The 9,721-nt window shown below is 40.4% G+C and overlaps 1 long non-coding RNA gene across 1 annotated transcript; it reads right to left on the reverse strand.

Moving 5' to 3' along the window:
* Window positions 1-8,591: 8,591 nt before the first annotated feature.
* LOC307070990 lies at window positions 8,592-9,719 on the reverse strand. The gene is made up of 4 exons (XR_013811606.1): window positions 9,489-9,719; window positions 9,328-9,392; window positions 9,026-9,171; window positions 8,592-8,729 (listed from the first exon to the last, which is right to left on the reverse strand). It is a non-coding gene; the product is annotated as an uncharacterized lncRNA (long non-coding RNA).
* Window positions 9,720-9,721: the final 2 nt, after the last annotated feature.

Here is a 9,721-nt window from a genome sequence, read left to right on the forward strand (position 1 = left end):
ATGGAAAATGTACTTTCCAGCAATTATCTTCTAATGGACATTATGTAGTAATTGCAATCTGAGTTGTAACAAGCCATGCTGCAACTTCCAGAATCTTTTTTTGTTTGTAATCACTTGTTGAAATATTGAAATTTTATTTAACATCATAACATACTGCCAAATCCCTTTGTTAAATCCTTCAGAAGGTTAATGAAAAGGTTAAACATAAGTTTGTTAGTGTATGCTGCTCATCACTTGTTGAAATGTTTTTTGATACTTTCAGAGTAAGTACACAGGGACAATTCCCATGACCTAGAAAACAACCATCTGTATTGCATTTCATGTTATGAATTTAAATTGATATGGTGGTGCTCACCTTGTTTGTGGATGTCCAAATGAGAACTTGCATGTAATGCATTGACCAATTGAGGTGCCTTATGTTTATGAATGTCCATTGTCAACAGAAGAGTTTTAAATGACTGAAATGTTACTTGAAGTGCCTTAATAAATGGCAACATTTTATTGCAATTTGTGAATTTAATTTGCTGTAGATTCAGTTAATAACAAACAAACAAGAGAATATATGGAGAAAAAGAGAAGTCTAAGCGGTCCAGAAAATGTTTGTGGCATGTTGGGATGCAATCTTATTTAACATCATAACATACTGCCAAATCCCTTTGTTAAATCCTTCAGAAGGTAAAAAAACGAACAAAAAGTTTGGTAGTGTATAATGCTCAAGTGGAGCCATTTGTTTAGCCTAGGGAAATGGAGTTGAGATGCAGAACGAAGGAAAAGATGTGAGAACTTTCCTTAATGCTATCAATCAAGCATAGTTTTTTCAATTTTGCGATACTTGGGAGGTGATAAAAGGGGAGATTTGTACAGTATCAAGGCTCTTGAGGAGGTAAGAATATAAGACATATACAGTATGACAGAGTTAATCTATCTTGCAGGGGAGATGCTCTTGAAAAGATGGGGTAAAATCTCATAATACCAGGGGAAAAAATCACAGCTAGAATGCCTTTTGTCACAGTTAAGTGGAAATAAAGACTTAGTTTGAACATTATTTTTCCTGTCTGAAAGAGAACATAGGGGAAAAACGGGCAAAAGACAACCCAAAGGTGTTTTGGTCTGTATGTCTCCCCTTACAGCAGAGTATGGATGTATGCTCGCAAAAAAAGGTACAGTTCAATGGCTTCTTCTGTGTGTGCAGATGATTATGAGCCATTCATTACGAGACAGCAAATGTCAAAAACAGTCTCTTCACATGGAAATGGTCCTCTTAGTAGGCATTTCTCTCGGCATTGTTGTACTTGTTGAGGTTGTACAGTTTTCAAGTGATCTGTATTGCCAAACAGTTGTTGAAAGCTGTACAATATGATTGGTCGTCCACTTGGAGAAACGGCTTCCTGCTTGGGCGAATTCTGTGGCAGTTCCAAAGCTATGCCACTTGCTGCAGCTCCCTCTGAAAAAAATGACTAGAAATAGACTATGCAGGGGCCCCTTTACAGACCAAAGACAGCCCCTTTAAGTAACAATGTGGTACAAAATAAATGTTTTTGTTCGTTGAATCAGGAATTCAAAGAGAAACTCATGTTGAGGAAAATATAATTTAGTCCAGTAGAACCTCAGGACAACCATAATGCTGATTACAAATGTATATTTTGGCTGAAAATAACAGTCCTGACGGGTGCTGCTCCAGCACCAGCATTGTGGAAAAGAATTATCCCCACCACATGGACATTAGGTTTTGGAGATATGTCATATTTAGTATTAAATTAAATGGTATTGAATGGATAAATCAAATATCACAGTGGGAAAGTGCTTTGGTCAATCAGATGTGCCCCACTCAAAGCAAAATATTCATATTCAAAAAGTTTTCTTTTCTGTTGATTAAGGGCTATGGGCTTTCATTATAGACGCCGGAATCATCAGGGTTATAATTCCCTAGGACGCACCCATCTGGATGTGGAGGAAGAGAGGTCTGTCTGTCTGTCTGTCTGTCTGTCTGTCTGTCTGTCTGTCTGTCTGTCTGTCTGTCTGAGTGCAAACTAACTCAAGAGGTTCTGTGCGGATTTTGATGAAATTTTCAGACAGCGCGGGTATTAGGACAAGAAACAAATGTTTACATTTTGGCGACACCATCTGGAACTTGTATTCCAGTCAGCTGAGAGCTGAGATGCGCTCTCCAACGCAGTTTATACATAAACTGGACTCTACCGCAGGGTTACCATACCTAAAAATTAAACAGCCCCCATCGCCATCGCCCCCCAGACGCCGGGATGCCACCCCGCTGGCTGTTGGCGGTCGCGGAGGTGGCAGGGCAGTCAGAACGGGCCCAGCCGAGGTTCAGCTGGACTGCGTTGGTAGCTCCTCAGGACAAGTTACAGCCCGTGGTAGGTCCATCTTCTCTCAGGGCGACTGTCTATCGCCGCTGCTGGTGACCCATTGCATCCTTGGATAGCCCTTCTGTGTCCCAAGCAGTTTGGAGGAGTGGGGCCTCTCTGTGTAGTGTAGCAGTGCAGCCCCACAGCAATCAGACTGCCGGAGGAGGCTGCTTAAACCATCATCCATGCACACTCCCAGTCATCATTTAATTTTGTGATTTAAATGATATTCATCGCTGCATTGAAGTCAAAAGGGCTGGATGGAAGGTGTTAGAAATGTAATTTTCACAATGCATCCCCCTAAAATAAAGTCAGCATCCAGAAAAGAAAAGACAAAGAAGCTAAACAAAGAACAAAATAAGACAAGACAAAAATTTCAGGCTGTTTTTCTCAAAGACAGGTGTTGCAAATGAACACATTATTAATTAGTGATGGATCGTTGGGGACCGAATCAGTTTGAATGAACAAATCTTTAACAAGAACGATACCATTCAATATCAGTGAAATGGTAATTGCATGCTGTCTTTGTACTTTCTGCGTCATGCCAGATGAATCAAATATTTGAATGTCTCGTCAATCTGGCTCATTATTTCATGGTTCGTTCTCCACCCGGGACAACCACCATCATTGCTAAATCAAGTCTATTATCTTGCTGATAATAGACCCCCCCCCCCCCCCCCCGTCCCGCTGCGTTTGGTTAAAGTTGTAATGTTGATTGATGACAGACTTCCACGATCGCTTGAGAACGAATGAGAACGAGGGAGGAGCTGAGTTTGGCTGACTCAGCTAAGAACCATGCATTCCATGTTTAGATTCACCGCTACCGGAAACTCGACTGAATGAACGAAGGAACCATTCTGATGGACTCTTCTTGGCAAACTGACCGACGCGAAGTGAATCAAGGAAAAGAATCATTGAATCCATCACTATTGCTAATCCCATCTTGTAAGCATGTCATATTATATTAATAACTGCCACCTATTGGACGATATAGGATACTGACTATGACAGATAGAAAAATTACCCTGTGACAAAGCTATATTCTGTTGTACCTACGGTACAGTGCTAAGGACAAAGCGCCATGGCATGAAAGGCTGTTAGACTGTTTTAACATCGCATCTACATTTGCACAAATCATAGGTTGTTTTCCGTTTTCCTGTTAAGTACATTCATCAACCCTGTATTGTCACTCACAACCAGTTAAGAATCACACTAGACACTTAATCGCTCTGCGCAGTGTTTATTGTTTGCCGTTCCATTTACAGTTTCAGTTTAATTTGCATCGGATAGGACTTCCATTACATCCGCCATCTTATCTGTACATTGCTGTATACTCACTATACATATCAAACCATTTCAATCACTCATAACAATATTCAGTAGTCTGTGCAAACAGTGTCATTTGTTAGAACTGCCGGAGCTCTCCAGTGTTATCTGGCAAACACGCACTGCGCCCCCGGCGGCGAAATATTTTTTCCCAAACAGGTTTACCTATTCTCGCCTCTAATTGGTTTGAAGGGCTCTCCTTTAGATCATGTTTCAATTAGTCCTAGCTGTTTCCGGGAGTTTACCATAACCAATCGGAGAGGAGCCATTCTAACCAATCAGAGGCGAGAAATGTAAACCTATTTGGACTGTGTTTTTCGTAGGAGGAATCCGGAAAAAGTCATGTCTCAAGCGCTAGGATTGGACAAGTAGCCTGTCCGTCAAACGCGCGAGCTGACTAACCCTAACCCTATCCCTAACCTTATCAGAGAATTGTGTTTGACTAACGTTAGTTTAATGTAAATTAAAATTTTAATTAACTTCCCTGCGGTCACGTGACGGATTTTAGCCTTTTTGAATTGGATCAGGGATTTAAACCAATGTGATTAGATAATCTCCAGCTGTCACCTCATTAATATTCAAGATTTTCCCGGATTCTGCCTACGATAAACTAATTTGCATCCCGTACACACTGTCTGTATTATGTGACGGGATTGTGCTGGGGTAGACCACCGGATTAAAAGGAAGAGGGGTATTTAAAGGTGTTCACAAAATACCAATTGAAATTGTGTGTGAAATATATGAATGAAGATGTACTTTGTTGTTATTATATTATGGGATGACAATACAACTTAGTTTTGTGTTTTGGCTGGTTAAGCTTTGTATTTGAATTAATCGATTAATCAAAACTTTGTATAGCTCAGAGGTAGAGCTAACCAAATGTTTTTCTCGATTTAGCCCTGGATGACTTCATAGAGTGCAACAGTGTGGTTCCGGAAGTGCAAATTACATTCATATTCCGCATAGAGGTTTTGATGAAAAGCTCCATTGTGTAATCGGGAGGTGCAGTTGACGAAGGGCCTCAGTCTATTTGTTAATGTCAGTTTCTGTCTGCATTCTTGTTTGTCAGTGCTTCAGTTTTTGATTATAAACTCTCAATGCAACCTCAATGCATTGCTTGAACTTCAATTGAATATATGACACAGTAACCCTACGACAAACCCAACATGTTGCATGTTAACTTTAGGGTTCTGCTGGGATCCTTTGGAAGTTTTAGTTTTCAACCTTCTTAAATGTATCTTGAATACATATTTGATGATGTAAAACAACTACACAACATGTATTCTGATGCTTTGGTTCTGGATGTTGGGGATGCTGTCCACACCATTGCTGATTATTTATCTTCCTCCCCAAGAGAGATACTAAACTTAGCACAAAAAGTAAGAAAATTAGTGTTTGGTTGATTGTTTCTCTGTGGTAACAATGCTTTTTGGCAATAAATCGTATACCGTTGGAAAGCCTGTATAGTTCCCTTTCAAATGGTTCCCCATTCGTAAGGAACATGCACTTGTGGGATGAGCAGCAGAGCTGAGTATGTGGGTTGCGCCCATGAAAAAATTGCCAGAAAGCCTGTATAGTTCCCTTTCAAATGGTTCCCCATTCGTAAGGAACATGCACTTGTGGGATGAGCAGCAGAGCTGAGTATGTGGGTTGCGATCTGCCAAATCTTCTCTGCCAATGCCAAAAAAGCTTATTCTGCCATTGACTTGTTTGGTGTTTGGTGGAATGGATGATTGAAGTTTGAAGAAACAAGACATATTGGCAATTTAACAATTTATTCATTTCACAAACAGGAGCCTCAGTAGCGTGTGGAAGAACCATACACAGCCACAACAGCCTGGCACCTCCTCCTCATGCTGGTCACCAGCCTGGTCACACACTGCTGTGGGATGGCATCCCATTCTTCAACCAGCATTTGTCGCAAGTCAGCCAACGTGGTTGTGTTGGTCACTCTGGCACGAACAGCACGCCCAAGCTGATCCTACAAGTGTTCAATGGGGTTGAGGTCAGGACTGCTAGCAGGCCATTCCATCCTCTCCACTCCCACATTCTGGAGGTAGTCTCTGATAAACCCCGCCCTGTGGGGGCTAGCGTTGTCATCTTGGAGGAAAGAGTTCGGTCTCAGACTGTGGAGATATGGGATTGCCACTAGTTGCAGAATCTCATCTCTATATCTCTGTGCATTGAGATTGCCTCCAATGATGACAAGCCTTGTTTTTCCAGTGAGGGAGTTGCCGCCCCACACCATCACACTGCCTCCAACAAAAGATGTTATTCTATCAGTGCAGGAATCAGCATAGCGTTCTCCGCGTCTTCTCCACACTTTGACCCTGTGATCCAACTGCCATAGGCAGAATCTGGACTCATCACTGAACATAACGTTCCTCCACAATTTCAGGTTCCAGTGCACGTGTTGCACTGGAACAGGCCTGATGGTGAAGGGCATTCATGGGAGGACTCTTGGCAGCCCTATGAGACCGGAGATTGGCTGTGTGTAGTCTGTTCCGGAGTGTCTGGGCAGAGAGCCGTCGGCCAAATCGTCCTGCAAACCTTGACTGCAAATCTGTAGAAGACAGTCTTCGGCACCTAAGTGCTGACAGGGTGATGAAATGGTCTTCTTGGGGGGTCGTCTTCTTGGGACTCCTACTTTGCGGCCTGTCTTTGACATTACCCATTATATGGAACTTGGCCTTCAGTTTGGAGAGGGTACTAGGGCTCCCTCCAAATAATGCCGCAACTTGGTTTTGCGGAACACCAGCTTGAAGTTGCCCTATCGCAAGGGCCGATTCTTGGAGCAGACACTTTCTGACTGTAGCTGTACTTACAGTAGTAGGGCCAATGCTCACAGGTGCTTCCAATCAGGTGCCAATCAGGCACCTGATTGGCAGTACCTGGGGGTACCATAAGCTCAAAACAAGTGTCAATAGCAGCAGCAAAATAACCTGTTTGGCAATGGCAGAAAATATTTGGCAAATTTTTCATGGGCGCAACCCACATACTCAGCACTGCTGCTCATCCCACAAATGCATGTTCCTTACAAATGGGGCACCATTTGAAAGGGAACTAAACAGGCTTTCCAACGGTATAAGATTTATTGCCAAAAAGCATTAGTACCACAGAGAAATAATCTACCAAACACAAATTTCGGGAACAGCTTCTGGATCTCTTTGGAACCCTCAGCATGGCCCGAGACCAACAGACTCTACAAACTGGTGAGGAAGGCCGCCTCTGTTATTGGGCTAGAGCTGGACAGTCTGTGTATTGTATTATATTATATTATATTATATTATATTATATTATAATATGTATATTATACAATAATATGTATATTATACTGCAGTGTGTCTGGTTGTCTGTGTAAAGAGTAGGTTTGTGCTGGAGCCACAAACCACTAGGAAGCAATGATTCATTTACTTGACTTTATTTATATGATAATTATAATATCTCTCTTAAAAACATAAGTATGGCCTTAAAATCAAATTAAATACTTGACATTGCAGTGCTTTATAACATAATGTAACAAATTAAAGACAAGCCATTAAACCATCATATAATTTCTAAAACAAACACTAATCCAATAAGTAAAAATAAACGTACATTGAAGTTAATTCAAAAGACACACAGCAAACACCTTCACACGCTCAATCATGGTGAAACAAAGGGCAGAAGGCCTCACTAGGACTCTATTTATAGTGGGAGGAGCCAGCCAGTATACTAAATAACCAATTGGTGTCTCTTGTAGAGGCGAGGTGGAGTGAAATTCACCTGCAGTTTCCAACAGCCGCCCCCAGATTTGTGCAGCAAATACTTTTAATTTGTTTGCAATGCACCTGCAGTTTCTAACAGCCGCCCCCGGATTTGTGCAGCAAATACGTTTCATTTTTTAGTTACTTAATTTGTGATTTCCGGGAGGAGGATTAATCTGGAAACAGGGCGTATGTATGCTCGGTCCTTAACGATGACTTTAGCACTGCGGACCCTTCCATCCTTTCCAGGGTAGGTTTCGGTTATCCTTCCAATTGGCCAAGATGCTCGAGGATGTTGGGGGTCCACTACCATCACAGCCTGACCTGACTCCTGATCAGTTTCCCATTTCTGCCTAACCCTATATATATGTATATATATATATATACACTTGATGCTTCAGGGCTTCAACCCTCAATGTTGATAATTGTAGTCTTTTGAAAATCTTTTTCTTCTACCTTATAATTCATTGATTTTCTTTACGCTTCAAAAACCTTTGAGGCGTTATTGATCTTTATCTTTATAATCTTATCAAACATAATGTATGCATAAAATAAACCTTTCTAACACACTTTTTGGAAAAGCAATGGTGAACATAAACTGCCTCACAAAAACAGGATGGCCTAGTCTGTTGTGTTTTTGTGGGTAGAAGAAGAAACGTAGACCGGGGTTCTCTAGTAACGTTTTTATTGAAGGAACATCATCAGAATCAGTGACATAACATAACATAAACTATAATGCTAAATATATAAATAAAATATAGTTATTTGCAGTAACCTTTCAACAATACATATTGAACTGTAACCTATTAAATTTGAAGATATAACCATTTGATAGCAGCCGAGATATTGAACAAAAGTGCATCTATAAAAGTAACTCTAGTCCCACAGGTCCGAGATAGTCAGTGTAAATGTGTTCAGCTCTCTATTAGGTCTGTATAGCCCTCTTAAGACGTCTTATGGGAAGCGCTAGGCTATTTGTGACCCTGAGCCCCTTTCAGTAGCCCCTGCTACAGAAAAACGATTAAGCTTAAATTAACTTCAAAGTGTTGTTTTACTCAGTCTCCAACTCAAGCTGGTATGTGGGGAGGGTTCTGGTTCTTGATTTCATTGGTTATTGGAATAATAAAAACAAAAGATTATAATAAATAAGTAACTCCACATTCCACATAATACAAGACATGGGGGTTCTATGAACTGAACAACAGTCCTTTGATGACCGTCAAGAAGAAAGGCAAACAAAATGCAGTTGTGGTGGTCATTTTCAGAGTGGGTCCTCCTGAGGTGATTGTTGCTGTTAAAGTAACCAAACACATTGTGTTAGACCCCATATGTCTGCATTACATGTGAATAAGTATTTAAACAGTTATTTCAAAATGCTTAAGCAAAAATCCTGACTAATCTTCTGATTATAAATTAAGTCAATTCTTGACTTAAAGATATTGTATTTTTTCTACAATATCAAGAGAGAACATTTACCAAGATTAAAACAACATATTTCTTTAATGCTGTTAGCAGATATGTTTTAATCACAATAGCCAGCACTATTGGTTAATGCTGCAATGCTTTAAATTCTAGTGTTCAACTTACTTGCGTTAATTGTAGAAACATCCACGTTGAGGTTGGTGATGCCCATGGTTACGACACTCATGAATACCTGTTCTGCCGTCAATCCATTCGGAACCACTGATTGGTTATGGTAGACCAGAGTCATATTCACACGAATTGAGCCATTACTAGAAAAACATAGAAAGACAACAAAAAAGAGGTTACAAGTTTATCATATATTACATTTTCAAAATTGTATTATTTCTAATAATAATGTTGAATAAAAACAGGAATTTCAAATTAATTATTAATATTTAAATTGAGGAAGAGAATGAAATGCTTACCTGAAAGACCGTATTAGACATCGGGAATACGTACGTGGAAACACGGATCTGAAGCCTCTGTTGACCTAAAGTAAATAATTAAAAACATGTATATTATGGAATATAAGATGTATTGTAAATATAAGGCTAATGCAAACTTAATCAAAACATGATTATCTCACCTCTCTTGTGACTTCATTAGCCAGCACCCGATATGCTGGGGAAGTAGAATCCGACAAAGAGCTTTCAAATGTGCGTCTCAAACTGAAATTTAAATCCAAAGTGCCTTCGCCTGCTGCAGGAGACTCTGTAGAGTCAGGTGTAGTAGCTGCAATGGGTACAGGTGTTGTTGTAGTTGGTACAGATTGACTTGTCGTGGTAGTGGTTCCAGGTGTAGTTGAAGTGGTAGTGGTTC

Source organism: Pollachius pollachius (assembly GCF_949987615.1).
Source record: "Pollachius pollachius genome assembly, chromosome: 2".
NCBI classification, from domain to species: Eukaryota; Metazoa; Chordata; class Actinopteri; order Gadiformes; family Gadidae; genus Pollachius; species Pollachius pollachius.